Here is a 20205-nt window from a genome sequence, read left to right as displayed (position 1 = left end):
TAGGGACTGTTGCATTAAGAGTCCATTCCAGTTCAGTTTGAATCCAGTCTGAGATTATTTACTTCCAAAACATCTACTGAAAATGAGAAGATGCAGCTGTGGCAACTGAAACAATTCTGGGCTTTCAGAGGAAAATATAAAAAACAAACAAGACGTGTTAATACAGTTCCAAGTGAGAGTAAAGTTTAGAAATGAATGAATCCAAGTATCAGCATAAAGTTTCCATGTAAATGCAGATTATAATTTTTTTCTGTTAGTAAAATTCTTTGAAAAGCAACTTCAGAAATCTAAATGAGGACAAGTTCTTTGCCCATGATTGTTTGGCACTCTTCCCAGAAATTCATATTTATTACTAGCAAGAGCGCAGTCTCAGGAGTCTATCTTCCAGATTTACTTTGTGTCAGCACCAAAGTCAATCCTCTAGAACGCCATAAGGCTCAAATGGAAAAAATGATGCAACACCAGACATGCAAGAATGATCAGCAGAGATTAACAAAGCCCCACTGATAACCTCCTATTTAAAATGTATAGCAATCATTCAGTTAAAAACATTGGTATTAACCTGTTAGAAACTCTTATATCTTTAAGACTACCATTAGTGATTAATGTAAAACTATAACCACAATTAATTCTAAAATGAACCAAAAGAACGCACTTTCACCCCAATTAAGTATTTAACTGCTTTATCCCCATCAATATGAACCAATTATTTTTGTTTCCTTCCCCCTACTAAAAAAACATTGTTAATGAAAAGGTAGTTGCGGGGCCACTAGCCAGCAGTATTAACACCTAACAACTCAAATGCTCAGGAGCCTGAAAATGAGAATATTGGCATTCTATATGTAACAGCAGTTCAAGCTATAACAAACATTTTAAACATTCCAAAAACCACTTTAAAAAAAGAACCCACAAAAACCATCTGTCTAAGGCTTCCTGATGAGCAGTCATTTCCTACAGCGCTTGGAAGAAAGATATTAATTCTAAAACAGCCTCGCAGGAGGGAGAAGCAAACCAAAACAAAGCAACGTCTAAACACTAAGAAAGAAGGGAGAACAGGACAGAAGGAGGAGGAAGAAGGATAGCTGAAATGGTTAAGGCAAAGAATGGGAAGCCAAGAGATTTCCTGTGTAGCCCTGGACAAGTTCTCTCTGCCTCATCTTCATCTGTAAAATGGGTATAATTTATCTGCACCACACGGAAGTTGTGAGACTAAATTAAGCTCTTTGAAGGGGCATCAAAATCCTCAGATGAAGTGCACTTACATTGTGCCTACTATTATCATGAACAAGAAGAGATAGACAGAGAGAGAGAGAGAGAGTGTTCGCGCAAGCACACACAATCACCCACCTGAGTATATCTGTAGAAAAGCACTACTATACTCATCCACTGTCGGCACTCACAATGGAACATAGCACAGCAAGGGTTAACATCAATCAGAAACAGAACAGGTACAGCAGACTTGATAATTAAATTAGAATTATCTGAGAATTTTTTGTAAAATTCCTGTCTGCACTAGCTGGCAGCTGCTAGAGAGGTTTTTGTACCTAAAACCATAATCTCCACCAGTTATTGCAAAATAGAGTATTATTTCAATTTAAAGATATGCTGAGAGATATGATAAAATTTTCTCCCTTTGATTTGGACAATATCAGGCATTAGCATTTGGACTAATCAGTAATGCAATCACACTGCCTTAAAAACACAGAAATCTCAGGAGAGAGACTTTTTAAAAGATTCTGCTGGGCCAAAATGACTGATCTGCATATTTTGAAGAAAGCCAGAAGTGCACCTGTGTGAAGGATGGGAAAGAAGGAATCCCACTGGCTTACGGCAAGAGAGAAGGTAACTAAATACTAAATTTGATGAATATACAAAAGAAAAATCATATTTTTCGGGAAATAAATGGAATGATGGAAAAATTCAGACATTTATGAGTAAGAATTCTGGAAAGAATCCGAAAGCATTTAATACCTTAACTATTCTGGGTAGTCAACCAATAAATACCACTGAAAACAACTGAAACAGTCAAGGCCAATGAATAAAACTAAGGCAGTATTAATTAATAAATACCACCACCACCACCACCACAGTACCAGGAATATTAACTGTGTCAGTTCCATTTCCTGAATATAGTAAATAATCTCCCCATATGATAGGCCTTAATTTCTCTGAAAGTTCCTCCCCCTATACACACACACTGTGATCAATGCATGCATTAATTACCGACAGATTTATTCAACACAAGTGACCATATTGCATTCAAATTCTCATATTTTATTAAAAAACTTTTATCTACCTTTATCATAAACACATAATAAAGACGCACACCTAGTTTTTAGGAGACCCACCCTCCGCACTATTCTAAACCTATCTTCTCAGAGCAGTGTATTCTTATTAACCCCAAAAGAACCATTAGAAATCAGTATGTATAAGCAAGCATTTATAGATTTTTTTTAAATCACACAGGGCATATTTCATTTATCAGTTATAGGATGTGTGCTGGCAGAAAAAATTAAATTCATAGACAAAGAAGTCCCTTCCCAGGATTTTAATATTTTTAAAAAGACCTCACAAAAAAAGATAATTAATGTAGTATCAGCTTCAGATTAGGAAATTGTTTGGTGTCTGTCCTGATCAATTTTCCTTTTTTGGAAGGTGGGCAGAAGAGAGGTCCTGATCTGCTGTTTGAGGATGTCAGGATGCTATTCCTATTACCAAATGCTTTTTATTAAAAAAAAAAATAAACGCATAGTGAATTTAAGATAGCTAGGGTCAGTACTTGCCAGTGCTAGAAAATTTAAGGGAAGGAAGAGGATGATGCCTGTGTAGTGGAAAAATGCCTTTTTAAAAACAATAGAAAAAAGTAGTGCTCTACTTGTGCGTATGTATAGCCAGTTATCCCTTACCTCCTGCTCCAGGGCACTCAGATTCATTAAATAGTCTATATCTAGTCAAACAGACAAGAGAATACTAGGCCATGTGAAACTATTAACCCTTCTAAATTCAGAGTTGAATGAAAATATACCAAACAAAAAAAGGAATGTATATCTTTAACATTCATTTCCAGTGTTCTTGTGGTTTCATACTGCAGTTACTGTCTTAGCATTACAAATAGTTACTACCAAAAAATACTCACTGTTTAAAAACACGCTGCTAGTCGTATATTATGCGGACATTTTAAGTTTTGAATGTCTTGCGTGTTTCAGGAAAAGAAAAAACACATTGTAAATAATATGGTTACTGAATGCACTGCTGATCTAATATCCTGATTTCACAAAATTTCCATGGTAGTTATTTTTATTTGGGTTTTTATACATATATGCTACATAATTTTTTAAGTTCATCAGGGAAGGCCAGCAAAAAGCATGGGAGATTTGGCCTGGCAACAAACTCAGCTGAAATGGGACAACTCAGGGTGTTGGTAAACAATCAGTTTAATACATCTGCAGTGATATGACCTTTGACCTCACCAGTCCCACCCCCACAATGCTTGTGAAGTACTATTTATATTTAACCTAACTCTTGAAGTATGCATTGATTTCCTGCTCAAAGAAAATAAGCGGGGGAAGGGAAAAAAAATACACCTACACAACTCAGAACTAGTTCCCCTCAAAACATCAAAGTTGTAAATATATCTTGAAATGGTTTCTCAGAAAAGCAGAACTGTTTCTTACCTCTAAATCTGAAGCATGTGACTCCAGCAGACTTGCTCATTTGCATACAGTCAGACTAAACTGCTGCAAGGAAGAATACTTCGTCAGCCATTTTGAGACTATACTGTCTCGTCTGAACTGAAAGTGTATTTAAAATGGCTGCACTGAAGGTAAGCCACACAGTGACCACTCAGCAGTAGATAAAACATTTATGTAGTAAAGCACCGCCCTCTTTACCACATGGCAAGAAATAGTCCAGGCACAGGGGGGGAAATAATGGTTAATGCACATGCTGCAAAACAACTGCAGCTTCTCAGAGTACAAGTGATATAAAGAAGAAAATGTGAGACATGAAGACAGTCTTGTTATGTCTGTGAACCAGTCTGTGGCTCAGGATATATATTACATACTCCAAATCCTTCCTGATTCCAGAGAGCTCTAAGTCCATGCCACATATTAAAAGCTACAAAAATAGAGCCAAATCATGCACAGAGCTGACAGACATTAGGGAATACTCTTCAAAAGGAGCCTCCTTTCAGTCCTTTGAAAAAAAATCTGCACCAGGCCATTTATAGCTTTTATGCCATATTATCATCACCACAACATTACAGAAATATTTGGGGAAACTACCTACACGGTACAACAGTTACCACATTTGAAACCAGAAGTTCATTCTGTAAACAAAAAATTTAACCAGAAGAGCACTTTTCAAAAACTCCACACATTAGGCACCTAAAATCTTTGCAAGAAATTAAAGTACCAAACTAATATATAAAACCAGGAAATTTTTTGTGGTGTCAAAAATAGGATATAAAGGTGTAACACCTTTCCAGGTGGAATGATTTGCAGGAAGGATTCCAATAGGCTTCCCTCCATATGAAGCAGTTCTTGAGGGGGGACAAACTACAGTGATGTACCCTTAAAAAAGGGAAATACTTTATAAAGTATTTCAATGGAACTAGAATTAAAGGAGAACCTATAACATGTTAAAGGCCACTTACAAATCACAATCACTTGGACTACCAGCCAGTAAAGTCTCAGGGCTGGTCTACATTGCGGGGTGCGTGGGAGGGGGAAATCGATCTAAGATACGCAACTTCAGCTACGTGAATAGCGTAGCTGAAGTCGAAGTATCTTAGATCGATTTACCTGTCATCCTCACGGTGCGGGATCGACGTCTGCGGCTCCCTGTCAACTCTGCTACTGCTGTTCGGGCTGGTGGAGTTCCGGAGTCTACAGGAGCGCTTTCGGGGATCAATATATCGCATCTAGATGATGCAATATATCGATCCCCGGGAAATCGATCGCTACCCGCTGGTACGGCGGGAAGTCTAGCCGTACCCATTGTTCCTACAAGAGTTCCTCCCTAATAAATGTCACTCCATTATGCAGACACCTGCAACAACAGCCATACAAATAGTATTGCCATTATTAGCAGTTTTCGTTATGGGGTTTCATCTTGAGGAAAAGAAAAGAAAAAAAACATTTTTTCTATCATCCACCACAAATAATGCATGCTGGGATTCTTTTTGGAAGATCATTATCTCTTTTGCAAACCTTTCTGAAATGAGATCATGTATGACACATTCTGGATGTTTCTGCAGCCCGTGATAGCCGGTGACTTCAGAATTAGTTAATCATTCCGGCAACAGATGCCTGCTGTGCTCATCAGCACCAAAATTAGTATTTGGTACTGACTCAGAATGTTGAGCTAGGCTATCTTGTTAAAACAAGAGAAAAAGGAAATGCACAGTGGCATGGCTTGCAATGCAGTAAAAATATACATACATATATGAATAACTGAGTCAACCTAGCTCAGTTAGCAGCTTTGATTAGATTGTACACAACTAGAGGATAACTACAAATATGTTTGTAACTCTGTACCTAACAGAAAACAAGAAGCCTGGAAAACAAATTTGTTCAAACAGGAGAGACTGAATTAATTCCATGCAAATACTCAAACCTTCTCCCCACTAACAGTCGCCTGCAATTCTAACCGACATTACAGTAGTTTGTAAACAGAAAACAATCAGCATTTTGAATGATTGCCTATTCGTATCAGTGTAACCAAGTGTCAACATTTATTATGAACCTTCTGTTTACAGACACAGAGAGCACTGAGAGAAGTTTCAGACCCCAGCATTAGGATTTTATTTTATTCAGATTACACACACCCTTTAAGTATGCACTTCTGCTTTGAAACACAGCCTGAAATAGGGTTCCATGTTTACTGTGTTCTCAAAGATTTCAAGATCAAATGTGCTCTTTTTATAATTTGTATATCTTTTCTAAACATAAACCTTACAAATTCAACTTTGTATCTGGGAGTCAAGCTAGGCTGCTTCCATCTCACTCAGTCACCAGGATTAAAGGTTCCAAAATTATGACATTTCACCTAAGCAATACCAAGGTCTTTAAATTATGCCCACTCAATGAAATCTGTGAAACCTTAATGGGTTCAATAGGTTTGAACAGGTGTAACTGTTTGGCTCTGTAATTACAACTCAAGAAATATATCTCAAGAAGAAATATAATCCATCTCACTCTGTTAGCACAGCAGAACTAATACAACTAACACGATTAAAATATTATACAAAGGCCCTGATTCAAAGAACATGCATAACGTTAATCATGTATCGCCACAGTAAAGTCAAATTGCCTACTGATGTACTTAAAGTTATGTACATGATTAGACCAGAATTCAGCAAGATATTTAAGTCACAGAACTCAATAAATCCATCTAAACAGACACAGGCCATGTCATTAAGAAAATGAGTAGTATTTCAAAGCATGTTAACTTAGCTAACACTCTGTAAGGGACTGGGGCAAGGGTGGTCTGCCCATGAAGTACAGTAGTCACCAGGCAGGAGCTGAAGGAACTGCAAGAGCCAGTTTCCACAAGGAAGAGTCAAGGTCAGAGACTGGAGATGAGAGGCAGTACCAGGCTAGGATCAAGAGGCAGTAGTCAGAGTCAAGGTTAAGCTGAGTCGGAGACTGGAGACCATGAGATCAAGCAAAGTCTGGCATTGCAGCAGGCCGAAGTCTATGTGGCTGCCCAGACAACTTCCCGGGGAAACCTCTTAAGTTAAAAAGGTGCGTGGCCAATCAAGAGAACTACAGGGTACTGTCACTCTGGGTTTCTTGGACGGTACTTCCTGAGGTGGCTGCTAGCCATAGTGCTCCCTGGCTGTGCCTTTACATGGCCTTCCAGTGGCACTGTGGGAATACTGTTGTCCCAGGCTCTCCAGACCTGGGTTCCAATTCCTGGATCCTTACACACGCTTTTAAACATCGCTTTGTCCAGAGTAAGTGAAAAAATGGTGGATTAAAAATGGTAATTAAGACATGCACGTTAACTGACTTTAAACACCACTCCTTTTCCGAGTGTGGCCATGGTCAAAGTGAGAAAATTTCCATTTTCATATTCTCAGAAAAAAACTATATTAAGATGGAGTTACTGTTGAGAGTCCCTATCAGTAGTTAAGCGTAAAGAAGAATACAGGAATGTTGTAATCTTCCCAAAACTCAAGCATTACAAACCCAGGAAATTCAGAGTTAAAAGTTAAGTTTAAGTCCACAAATAGAGTTAAGGCACTCAAATAACCTTAACTCTGTCCGGTAGTGACCCAAGCAATAATCATATGATTATTACAGTATTTTAGCATTTGTAGTCACAGATTAGATTAAACTGATTTTTAAAGATGGATTTTCTCCCTCCACCCCATGAACAGTAAACATGAAACTTAAGGTGAATGCGACTATGTGATACTTCTAATGATCTGAAGATACGTTGTATAAGCCTTATGTCATTTTTAAAATGTTAACTTTAAGGGGCAGATGTTCTGCTCTGTCTGATTTATGCGATTCTGGAACAGCAAAACATAGCCACAGAATATTAGCCAGTTAAACTGGGTTAACAGTTGTTTTGTGTCACCAGAGCAGTACAAAGCAGCCAAAGTGCAGACCCTAGTTTCTCCTTTCTGTGCCCCAAATTCTCCTACACCCCCACATCCCTCTAGCTCAGGGGTTCCCAAAAACTTGGTTCTTGGCTTGTTCAGGGTAAGCCCCTGGTGGGCCAGAAGACGCTTTTGTTTACCTGAGTGTCTGCAGGTACGACCACTGCCCACAGCTCCCACTGGCCAGGAATAGCGAACCGCAGCCACTGGGAGCTCCAAGCGGCCATACCTGTGGACACTCAGGTAAACAAAGAGTCTTGCGGCCCACCAGGGGCTTACTCTGAACAAGCCGCAAACCAAGTTTGGGAACCCCTGCTCTAGTTATCCCCGTCCCCTTGCCCTCCCCCTTGAGTAGGATATTAACTCATAATATGAACACTGACACAAATATAAAAAGATACCCAGTTATTTAGTTTCAAAATTAGTTGTCGCACACTTCCCTTCTTTTAAAAATGTGAATCTCTCAAAGATTTTTGACTCTGCTATGCATCTGAAAAAATCAGACTTAGTTCCTATAGGCTCAGTCGATCAAATCAGAATACATTTTTAATACAGGTCTACAAAAGCCATCCAATCCATTAAATCTAAGTAAAAATAACATGCCTGAATTCTCATATCATAAGATGAGAATTTACAGGCAACACACACGGGAAAACTAAAGAAAAATAATCCAAGATGAAAATGGCTTTGTTAAACCCACAAAAATCAGAGTCTGATCTGTGTTTGCATCCCATTATATCACCCTGATGCACCTAAGCATTGCAGATCACACAATTCTAACTGGGAACAAGGAAGGTAGTTTGTTTTTTGATATGGTGAGAATGCATATGTGTTGCAATACTTAATCCATTAATATCTGTGATGGATAAGTGGAGGCACTATTATTATTCAACTGTGCTTCAATACTTAATTAAAATAGCTAAAGATGTAATTTCAGCTTTAACCAACTTTTCTGTGTATGGTCTCAAACTGAATATACATGTTTGTGTAAACATACACATTTTATAAAAATTCTAAATTGCTGTAGCATAAAATGGCTCCTTGCAGTGTTGTGTAATGGAGGAGAACAGCACAAAATGGCCACCCTACTGACAAAATGACTGAGCCTTGCATTATACAGTCTACTTGCAGTTAACTGAAACTGTCCGGAATGACTACAGTTGTAAAATCTGTACTTCATTTAATAAAAATGAAGTATCAATTTATTCAAATCCTTTTTTCAAAATGCATCTAAAAAAGGAAACACGGTTTCTGCTTTTCAAATCCCAGTCCATTTACAGCAGGTTAGCTATGTTCACTTCTCAGTGTTAACAAAAGATAAGTATATCAAATTGGCCTGAGTACAAAAAACACATTCAGAAGGAATGTACTCATATTTAGCCAACTAATTTATTAAACTTTCATATGACCTTATATATTTGTGCCTGGAAGACACAATAGTTGATGTAACTCATTGGCACCTTTCTATTAATTTACAGAATGTATGACTCAAAATAAAACATTTCACAGCTGGACAGGACACTGGTATATATTTAAGACCTACCTTATTAAACATAAATTAATGTAGAAGAGAATTACACTAATATGAACCAAGGAAATAACAGTTTCTGGATTTTTCCACAATTCCATATTTAACACCTAGTTTAATACTAACAAATACATGTGGTCCAGACAGAAGATCAAAGTAATCAGTATTTCAAAAAAACTGAGTCAATGGCTTTCAAATATACAATTTTAAAAACAACTCACTCAAAACAAAAACAAACAAACAAACAAACAATCAGCACTTCAGTGGTGCTAAACAAGTGACAAAGCAAGAGTGCGTGCACTAGAATCAAGCATCTTTTAAAAGTTACATTCTCTAGTACAGTAGCAAAGTTTTCAAATAGGATATCAATTGTATTCATCACACACTAGTTTTGCACTTTGTCTTTCAACGGCTAGAAGCAAATATTCTGGATATTTAGAAAACAAAATACTTACAGTAGTTTTACTAATTACTAGCATTCTGTTCATTAACACACATCTTATGTGATACTTTTTGAACCTTATAAAATGATATGCTTGTACTTATGAATTAAGGAGACTAAAATAGTACATTGCTGAAGTTCCTCTTAATTTCTGTTTAGGATGCTACGACCATACGACTACACTAAAAAAAGCCAAGATGGACTGTACATTTTTTGGTGAGGAGGGGACTTTGTAACATACTAGAGATGTTCATGAGTTTACGTTTTGAAGTACAAATATTGGTGTTAGGATTTTGAGGCCCTCTCAGTAATATTACAGTCACACTTGCACTCTAGAAAGCTAGTGAATTGCCTCTGTCATGCTTCTTGATCTAGTTCTATTTTTGTCATTTAAAAATCAAGTGTTTATGCATTCTCTGCAACACATCTTTATATCAGTGCATCATTTCATGATCAGTTTATGAGGACTGAAGTTGAACCATTTCTAGAGAATATAAAACAATGTTCCAATGCTTCCAGAAAGTAAGAGATTTTATTTAAGGCCAAACTTTTAAATTTCCCTGTTTCCATTGTCAGAAAAGAAAAACTAAGACATCTGCAGACATTCAAACACGGTTACATCAAGGCTTGCAAGAAAGTTCAATATATCCACCTGCATATTGGGATCATAGCACAATGTAAAGTTTATCAAGTAGACACATGGAGTTGGCTGTGCACAAACAGTAGTTCTTTGTAACTGAAAAAAGAATCAAGGCCCACATTTCACAATGGTCTCCATGTGGGTTAACTATCATGCCTCAATAATCACAGGAAAGCTGAACTATCAAAAATTTGTGTCATGAAGTGTCATGTCAGCCAATTCAAATCTGAACCGTTATTTAAAAGATAAAACCCTCCATTAGTTGCCCAACAATGACTACATGCAAACTTCAGGCACTTAACTACCGTATGTTTCTCTTTAATGGTGCCAAGGAAAACTATGAGCTACAAGGGGATTTAAATATGCTCTCAGGCAAGGTGGCTTTCACAAAGCAGAACTGTTTTGGACCATTGCTTTGGAAGATATACTCCTGCAACAGAGTGGACACCATTTCTTATACTCAGATTGTAAACTTTCTGGGGTAGGGATAGCCTTTTGGTTGCCTGTTTGTACAGTGCCTAGCACAGCGTCCAAGACTGAAGATGGATGACTGGGCAACAAAATGGCAGATGAAATTCAGTGCTGACAAATGCAAAGTATTGCACATTTCAAAACATAATCCCAACTACACATACAAAACGTGTTCTAAATTAGTGGTTAACATTCAAGAAAGAGACCCTGGAGTCATGGAAAGTTCCCTGAAAACATCCACTCAATGTGCTGCGGCAGTCAAAAATGCTAACAATGTTAGGAACAGGATAGATAATAAGACAGAAACTATAATGTCTCTATCAAAATCCATGGTATGCCACATCTTGAATACTGTGTGCAGATCTAGTCCCTCCATCTCTAAAAAGACATATTGGAAAAAAGGTACAGAGAAGAGCAAGAAAAATGATTGGGGTATAGAACAGCTCCTATATGAGGTGAGATTAAAAAGACTGACTTTTCAGCTTGGAAAAGAGATAACTAAGGGGAGATATGACAGAGCTCTATAAAATCTCCACTTGTGGGGAAAAAGGGAGTAAGAAAATATTATTTATTTTTTCACGTAACACAAGAAATAGGAGTCACCCAATTAAATTAATATGCACCAGGTTTAAAACAAACAAAAGGAAAAAAGTCTTTACACAACACGCAATCAATCTATAGAACAGGGGATGCTGTGAAGGCCAAAACTATAACAGGGTTCAAAAAAGAACTAGATAAGTTCATGCAGGATAGGTCCATCAATGGCTGTTAGCTAGGATAGGCAGGGACACAACACTATGCTCTGAGTGCCCCCCAGCCTCTGCTTGTCAGAAGCTGAGGGTGGATCACTTGATGATTGCCTGGTCTGTTCATTCCCTCTGAAGCACCTGGCATTGGCCACTGTCAGAACACAGCATACTGGGCTAGATGGACCATTGATTTGACCCCAGTATAGCCACTCTTATGAAGCTCTTAGGTATTACTGCAATATATATATATATATAAATAATAATTTCACTTGTGCTAAATACCTAATGTACTATCAATTGCTGTGTAAATTGAGAAAAGCTGGTAGGCAGCCTCACAAGAGGATGCCAAGTTCAAAGAGGCATGGAAAAATCCACTGTCACATACAGAGTCCTAATTATATATGCTTGGATATTTATAACACATTTATCTTCTACAGACTACAAATAAAAAAGACTAAGGTAAAAACTTTCCTCATCAATGCACTACAACCCCCTCTGACATAGGAGGTGGCAGCTGTTTAAAGGAGCACATAAAAGCTTTATTACCAGCAAAGTTTTTCAAAATGTTAGATCCAAAAATCCCTTTTACAGATATTCTCCCCTGGCCACTTACACCAATTTTTTTTTTTTAAATAGAAAAAACCTGTTTTTTCCAATCTCACAGCTCATTTTCTCTTTTTAGATTTTTAGAGAAGTTGTAATATTGAATTTGTGACATCATAGTAACTTCAACAACAACAAAATGATTTTATAAACACAAGACTGGAGGATGAAACAGAATTATTAGGTGGGTGACAAATGGAGAAATCTTATTAAAACCACAAACTATTTTCAATAATAGTGAATTATTGGCATGGTACTTTTTTTGTACATATATTCCTTATTAAGTTTCATAGTGTAAATATCCTTAAGACTTTTGGCATAGCAGTTCCTATTGATTAGTAAGCACAGTAGTAAACCTAATTACTAACTTTTCATACAGAAAAAACGGGCCTTGGAAAATGGTTAAGTATATTTTAAAAAAAAAAAAAAAAAAAAACATTTAGCATGTTGTATAACCACTGCTCTCTCTTTGTTTTAGATTAGCCTATACTTCTTTGTAACAGAGAGAAAAACATTTTAAAGAAAAGATAACATATTGAAAAGACTATTCAGTTTTTTTAAATCTTTTTTCTCAAATACAATTATTAGTGAAAAAAATTTTCAAAGTCTGTTTTGTTTTACATGATTAAATTACAGCAGCTTTGATGAACTAAGAAATAAATTTATTCCCCCCTACTCCCCCCCCCCTTTTTTTTTTTTTTTAATTTTTTAAGTTTCTTAAACAATTTTCAATCCTACAAGTGAAAACAGCCAGCCGGAACACTTGGCTAGTAGCATCATCCCATACCAAGCAGGAAACAGACATATCAGTGTCAGTGAGTGCTTCCAAGCTTTTGGTGGCTGGAAACATTACAAAGAGGGCCTTCCAACAGGGAAATTAATGCACTGTAGTTGATGTTTAACATCTAAGTATGTGAAATGGACACAACTTAATAGTAGAAGGAATTGGCAAACACTGAAGATTGAATGTGGCTGCCACAAATGATTGGGTGTGTGCAAGTCTATAGGACTAATATTTCAATGAAAACCATTTAGATGGTTCAGATATGAGAAATTAAGAGCTCCAAATAGCATAAATTCTGATGAGGTTTTCCCCCATGGCAGTGGTTTTCAACCTGTAGTCTGTGGACCCACAGGGATCAGCAGACAAAAGGCTGTTGTTCCCATAAAACAGTGGTTGTCAACCTGTGGTCTGCGAAACGAAAAGTCTGAAAGCTAATGTCTTTTACAATTCAAGAGACCCACATTAAATTGGTGTTCACAGCAACACATGAAACAGTTCAAAATATCACAATAGGGACTTCTTCAGTATCTCTAGCTAGTCCCCTTTAAACAACATATTTGTTACACTGTTTAAAGCAAATGAGTTTCTATTAAAGCGGTAATTCGTCTTTGCAAAAAACACAGATAAGCGCAATTTGGTCTGAGCTTCAAGGTCTCCCAATTTTATAAAACAAAACAAAACTGACTTATTTGTAATGACTGTACCAACACACACAAAAAATGTTTCCATATAGAGTATTAATATTAGTGTGTGTCTATGACAAACTAGTTGCAATTCCAAAGGAGTAACATCTGATACCATTTTCCTGATCCATGAGTACATAAAAAAAGATTTGCTATTTACAACACGTATAAGAATCATAAGGTTTTCAAATGTGAAAAATATTACCATGACCAGCAAGATTTTAAAAAAAATTGTGAAACTTAAATAACTGTATAAAGCACTATCCAAATGTCAACAAACAAATCCTTACAATGTCCTTGTAAACTATTATCATTCCCATCTGTAAAATGGGTAAACTGACAGAAGTTACATTACGTACCCAGGATCACACAGCAAGTGGCAGAACTCAATTTAGAACTAGAGAATTCCTGATCCTCAATCCGATGCTCTTTTTATATACACATAGGACCACATGATAGAAATTCTTGGATTAGATAAAGTAATGCTTATTGCTTACATTCCGATCAATTCTATATTTAATTTATTTATTTAGCTGGCGCTATATCTTATTGAGACCAGCGAAATTTAAGCAAGTATTATTAACTACGTTCTCCATCCTTCCCTGGCAGAATCTAAATATCTATCAAGTATTAACTTCTGCGGAAGTTTTATTTGAAACAGTTAGGTTATTTTACATATGATACCAAAGATGTATTTGAATTTATGGAATAATTCAAAATATCTTGTCAACAAAACGCAGTTGTACTCTACTACTGTTGTATGCAGTAATTCAGTTGAAAGTACACAGTTCATAAAAATGTTATGCTTACTTACATTTACTTGAGGAAATTGACCAATTATATATTTACTTTTAATGTATTGTCTGATTACTGACAATTATAGACAGACTTAATTATGATGTCTAGACATGCAAGCGTTGTTTGTCTGGGGCTGCATGAAGGTAGCAATTTTAAGCTTGACAGCCTCTCCCCCACCACTGAAGTGTGGAATGTTTATGTTCCCCTCCTCCATTTTAACTTACATCTTTACACTCGAAGAATGTTATCAAACAAGTCACGTGAGCAGTACAATAGGATGAAATATTATGCAATACCAGAGCCAGTAGCAATATCTTTACTAGAATATCTGACAAGCACTAAAAAAGTAATCGGGAAGAAATATACCAACTAGGAGAAATAAAGAATGAAGACAAGTGCAATACTTTTAACATGCTTGGCATGTCTCAACTAAATGCATCAAGTACAAAATTACAACATATATTTGGACATATGAGTTAAAAAGGTTAATTCTAAAACTTGGAACCCCGTGCTTTATGTACGAAGGCTATGGCTCTATTTTACTGCCCAGCAGTTTGTTCTGTGTCACATTTGTTGTATGTGGGCCTCACTACAACTTGAGGCAGAGATTCTGTTCTTTGTTCAATTCACCTAAACTATTGTACAATAGCTATGGTGCAACTTAAAAAATGCATAGCTATGCCAACTTTCCCATTTCAATGTGGAAATGCCCTCATTTTTAGTAAATTAACCTCTGCTACAAAAATCTTTTCAAAAGCCGTATTTGTGCTAATGCATATTAATGTATCAAGGAGTTTAACAACAGGAATGGTTTTCTCCTGGACACTTCACAGATCAGTAAGACATCAAGGACCTTGTTTATGGCATTTATAAATGCATCAACACTTTCATGCATAATAATATTACCAGATCAGAAATGAGCCTGGAAACACTTGCTTTTGAGACCTTGCTCATCTTGACCCATCGCTGACCTCCTACAGCCACCTTCACTAATTACTGTCACCCCCCCCCCCTCAGGTTATTCCCCACAAGCCCTCTTCTTAGCTCAAGGTGCAGGAAAACTTCTTCTCAGGTCCCATGCATAAGGGCAAGAGCAGGAATCTGTGGCAGCAGCTTCCAGTCCCCTGCACCCAGCAGGAGGCAGAGGCATCTGCTTGTTGCTCGCGAATGGTGATGTCCTCAGGGAGTCAGTGCTGAGCCCCAGCTACGCTACGCCCCGCCCATCTAGCACCTACCTGTGGCCCACGACAGCCCTTGCAGAGAAGATCCCGAACCTGAGAGGAAGAAGGAAGAGCCCTTACTACCCACTCTCCACCTGCAGCAACCTCAGCGCAGGACAGAGGAACGCGCATGCGCGGAGGAGGCTGCACTGGAGCTTAGTCACGTGCTCCCATGCAGTCCACCCGTTTGCATCGCTGCGGCTCCGACGCATGCGCGCTGCGCAGGTACCGCGGCGCGGACAGGGTTCGCGACAAAATGCGGCCGCTGTCGGGACAAAACAAGCCCAGTGTCGCAGCCCGGACTGTACCTATGTCCGTGAATCCCGCCACAGCCTCAGCGCTCGCGCTCCCTCTCTGGCCGCTTCCGCCGCAGATTCAAAAACAGAACCCTATGCAGCCGCCTTCCCCCAGCCGCACACGCCGGGCCGTTATGCAAATGAGCCCCACATCCCCGCCCTCTGATCACTGGCCACGCCCCTATGTGGGATCGGTCGTGGGGGCTGTTTCATAGCTGGCCAATCTGAACACCGACCATCTTGGTGGCATGCAAATCAGCCACAGTATTATTTAAATAAGCGTGTGGCTCCACCCCCTCTCGGGTGGCCGCGGAAGGTTACCGATGGTGAAGTGCAAGCTCTGGCCGGGATTTAAGGTGGAACGCGGCAGCACGCGGCGCGGGTTGAGCTTGGCTGCTCATTGTAGCGACAAGTCTTGTTTGGCAAAGGGGCTCTCCACTGCAGCTCTGGTACAGCTGCCCCTGCCTGGGGGGGCAGGAGGTGTCATGGCTATCAAGGGTGGGGGCTATAGGTGTGGGTGGGTAGGGAAAGGGGTGTAGAGTGGGTTGCAGAGTTGGGGTGAGGGGGTGCGGAGTCAGGGTGAGGTGGGCAGAAGGAGGGGGGCTAGAGTGAGTTGGGGTGGGCATCAGGGCTATGCCTGGCAGAGGTAAGGGGGGTGTTGGGCAGAAAAGCAGAGCAGCTCTGCCAGCATGAGCAGGCAGCATTAGTTCTGTGTCGCAGGCCTTGGCTACACTGCTTTACAGCGCTGCAGCTTTCTCACTCACAGGTGTGAAAAAACACACCCCTGAGCACAGCAAGTTACAGCGCTGTAAAGCGCCAGTGTAAACACTGCCCTAGCACTGGGATCGTGGCTGCCAGCGCTGCAAGCTAATCCCCGCGGGGAGGTGGAGTACCTGCAGCACTGGGAGAGCTCTCTCCCAGCCCTGGCACCACAACCACACTTGCACTGCAAAGTGCTGCTGCGGGAGCGCTCCCACGGCAGTGCTGTACAGCTGCAAGTGTAGCCATAGCTTCAGAGCAGCAGTGGCCCCCAAAGAGTCACTTGTCCCTTTCCTCCTGAAGCATGCAGTATGCTCAACAGACAGTATAGTAGCTCTCCTAGCTACATTCCTAGGGACAAGGTAAGTTGTTGACCTTATTTTACAGAGCAGAAAATGTACTCTAGTCTCTTCAGGGCAGGAGCTGTCTGTAGTTACTGCCTTGTACAGCACTGAGCACATTGTTACTGCCTAACAAACGGTAGCAAGATTAAGTGATTTATGCAAGGTCACATAGCAAATCACTGGCAACCTGAAGCAGAAACTACAGTCTGGAGTGTGTGTATTTATCCTCCCTCTGACACATCCCATCCCCCCTCTCTCTATCTTGATGCCTTTTACATACTCTGCCCGTACTAGGGATCCTTCCTGACTTACATGATTAGAAGTCTGAAGTTATATTACCATCAAACAAAAAACAGTACCTAATGCAGATTTTTTAAATGTCGTACATATGCTGAGCATTACTATGGTGAACTAGAGTATGTTTTGCAATCACTAAAGTTTTCTGTTTTTCTTAGTATCTAATATTTTTCTTATCAAATACATACACTACTGGACCAGTGCAGAAATATGGCCTGTTTTACTATAGGTAAGAGAAAGTAAGTTCCCATTCCAGTTTGAGTGGAAATGGTATTTAAATGAGTAGCTATGCTATAAACACAGTACTAACATCTGTGTCCTCAGTCAAATATAGAATATACTGACCATAATTCTGTCATTTGGCAGGGCAGCAACATCTATTTGGTTATATAACCCACATGTTTTATAATGTGGCATCAAATTTTTATTTTTATTTTACACACACACACCTCCACAAGGGAGAGAAGCCATAGGGAGGACATGTGGATTTTAGTTGAATCAGCTGGCTTTGTTTATGTGCAAAGGGTAGGGCAACAGAGGTCTAAAAATATCCATAAATAGGACATGGCAGTTTCTGAAGCTGTATAATAAGTTTTCATTTAGGGAAAGCATTATTTCAGTTTCCACACATTCACATTTGAGAGTTGAGACAATCAGAGCTCAGGGGGAAGGAGTCTGAGGGAGGTTTTTTAAATGTAGTAGTTAAAGACAGCCTGATGGATTCAGTAGCTGAGTAAGACAAGATTATGAGAGGAATCTGCTGTGACAGCTGGATCCTCAGACCTGTACCATCTTGTGTGACCCACTGTGGTTTATAGACAGAGGGAGAGCTCGGAGGGGAACATGTCGTCCTTAGAGATTACCCAGCCTGCAGAACATCTATGTATCTATTCTAATGGCTTTAAACTGGGCCACCACGGGCTCCTCTTGTGGTCATTGCCTCCTCAGCAGCGATTGGGGGCTGGGGAGACAAAGCAGTGGCCCCTCCCCCAGGATTCCCAGCAGGGGCTGTGCCTTGCACTCCTCTGGAAACACAAACACTGGAGGAGCAAGCACCCAGTGCGTTCCCCGCCTTCCCAGAGGCAGTGGGGTCAGACAGACTTCAGCCCTGGGGTGGCAGGCAGCAGGTTCCAGCTATAGGGATTTGGATTCTGGTCCCTGGCCACATGGCTTCAGATTTCAGCCCCCAGGCTCACTAGGTTCCCCCTGCCTCCCCGCCCCCATTCAGTGTTTACTTTGTCCCCACACTTCCTGGGGCTGAGTAAATCTGCTGTGAGAAGCGGTTTGTTAACATCACTACATTTTGTCCCAGTTAAAGTGAAAACAGGGCAGACCTAGTGAGGAAAAGGCTTGTAAATTCTTGCCCATGGGGAAAGGATAGTGCCCTAAAGAGAGCCTTATAGACATCTAGGGATATCTTCATGATATCTAGGGATATCTAGGACTCCACTGGCCATCACATACAGCCCCCAGCTAAAACCCCTCCAACGCATCATCAAGGATCTACAACCCATCCTGGACAATGATCCCACACTTGCACAGGTCTTGAGTGGCAGGCCAATCCTTGCCCACAGACAACCTGCCAACTTGAAACATATTCTCACCAGCAACCGCACACCGTACCATAATAACTCTTGCTCAGGAACCAATCCATGCAACAAACCTTGATGCCAACTCTGCCCACATATCTACACCAGCGACACCATCACAGGACCTAACCAGTAGCCTACCATCCGGTTCATTCACCTGCACTCATTCATGTAGATACACCATCATGTGCCGCAATGCCCCCGCTATGTACATGGCCAAACTGGACAGTCTCTTACGGAAAAGGAAAATGGACCAAATCGATATCAGGAATGGCATATACAAAACTGTAGAGAGGACTTCAGCCTCCTGGCCACATATACGACCTTAGTGGCCATTCCTGCAGCAAAAAAACTTCAGGACCAGACTTCAAAGAGAAACTGTGGCTCATTCATCTGCTAGTTCACACCATCATCAGGACTAACAAGACTGTGAATGGCTTGCCAATTACAGACCAGTTTCTCCTCCTTGGTTTCACACTCAACTGCATGAACAGGCCTTATCCTCCCTGATTGAACAACCTCGTTATCTCTAGCTTGCTGCGTAGCATATAACCTACCGCTGGAAATTTCTCACTACCGGCGCTTCTGACGAAGTTGGATTCACCCACGAAAGCTCACGCTCCAAAACGTCTGTTAGTCTATAAGGTGCCACAGGATTCTCTGCTGCTTTTACAGATCCAGACTAACACGGCTACCCCTCTGATATAGGGATATCTTGTATACATTGATCCCAACACCTGTGCCACTTTGGATGCAGGCTATAGTTCTTTATTTAATCAGCATCTGAAGAGAGCAGTCAATTATTAGCCCAAAGACTGAATTGCTGCTAGCTGTGAGGATCCCCAGACTTTTGTTTGCTGACAAGGCTTTTAAGCATTGTGAAAAATGACAGCCTCTGAGTTCTCTTCCATCCCTTCTAAGTGTTTGTCAAGCCACTCAACAGCAGCGTCACCAGCAAAATGAAGAGCACTAAGGCCACCATGAAATCTAGTCAGTTGACACTCAACAACATGCACCACTGACTGATGGAGATCGCAGTGACTAAGTGGGTCATCGCACAGAACCCCTGCATAGAAGTTGGCTGCACATATTCCTTGGCCAGTTTGGAACCTGTTCAACTGAGTCCAAAGGTGACATGGCATGTAAAATTCTGGCAGTTGAATGGTTGGATCAGTGGCAAGGAAACCATTCCATAAGTCTTTTGCAGACCACTCATTGCCCCATGAGGTTGCTGCTGACAGATTCCAGTCTGGCAGTTGAGACCACAGTGGACACCGACCTTAGTCATGCTCTGGGGTGAATGAAGAGCTCTGAAAATCCAGATGACGCAGACTTCATGTTATGGCCACGCTACAGAGAGTGAGAAATCTCTGAAAGAAGATCAGAAAGGAAT

At 40.0% G+C, this 20205-nt stretch overlaps 1 protein-coding gene across 7 annotated transcripts in view; it reads right to left on the bottom strand.

The window, feature by feature from the left end:
* ATF7IP (activating transcription factor 7 interacting protein) overlaps nucleotides 1-15980 on the bottom strand; it is a 168689-nt gene extending 152709 nt beyond the window's left edge. For 2 of the 7 annotated variants that reach the window (XM_032789056.2, XM_032789057.2), the window contains exon 1: nucleotides 15836-15967. The gene's annotated coding sequence lies outside the window, so the exon portion shown is untranslated. Of the gene's footprint in view, nucleotides 1-3674; nucleotides 3810-15542; nucleotides 15582-15835 lie in introns of those variants that run through there. The other 5 variants (XM_032789049.2, XM_075067672.1, XM_032789053.2 and 2 more) reach the window with 5 other exon arrangements.
* Between the last annotated feature and the right edge of the window lie 4225 nt (nucleotides 15981-20205).

This window comes from Chelonoidis abingdonii, chromosome 1 (assembly GCF_003597395.2).
Source record: "Chelonoidis abingdonii isolate Lonesome George chromosome 1, CheloAbing_2.0, whole genome shotgun sequence".
Taxonomy (NCBI): Eukaryota; Metazoa; Chordata; order Testudines; family Testudinidae; genus Chelonoidis; species Chelonoidis abingdonii.
The sequence above is the reverse complement of the archived record's forward strand: the minus strand, read 5'-3'. Positions and strand labels throughout refer to the sequence as shown.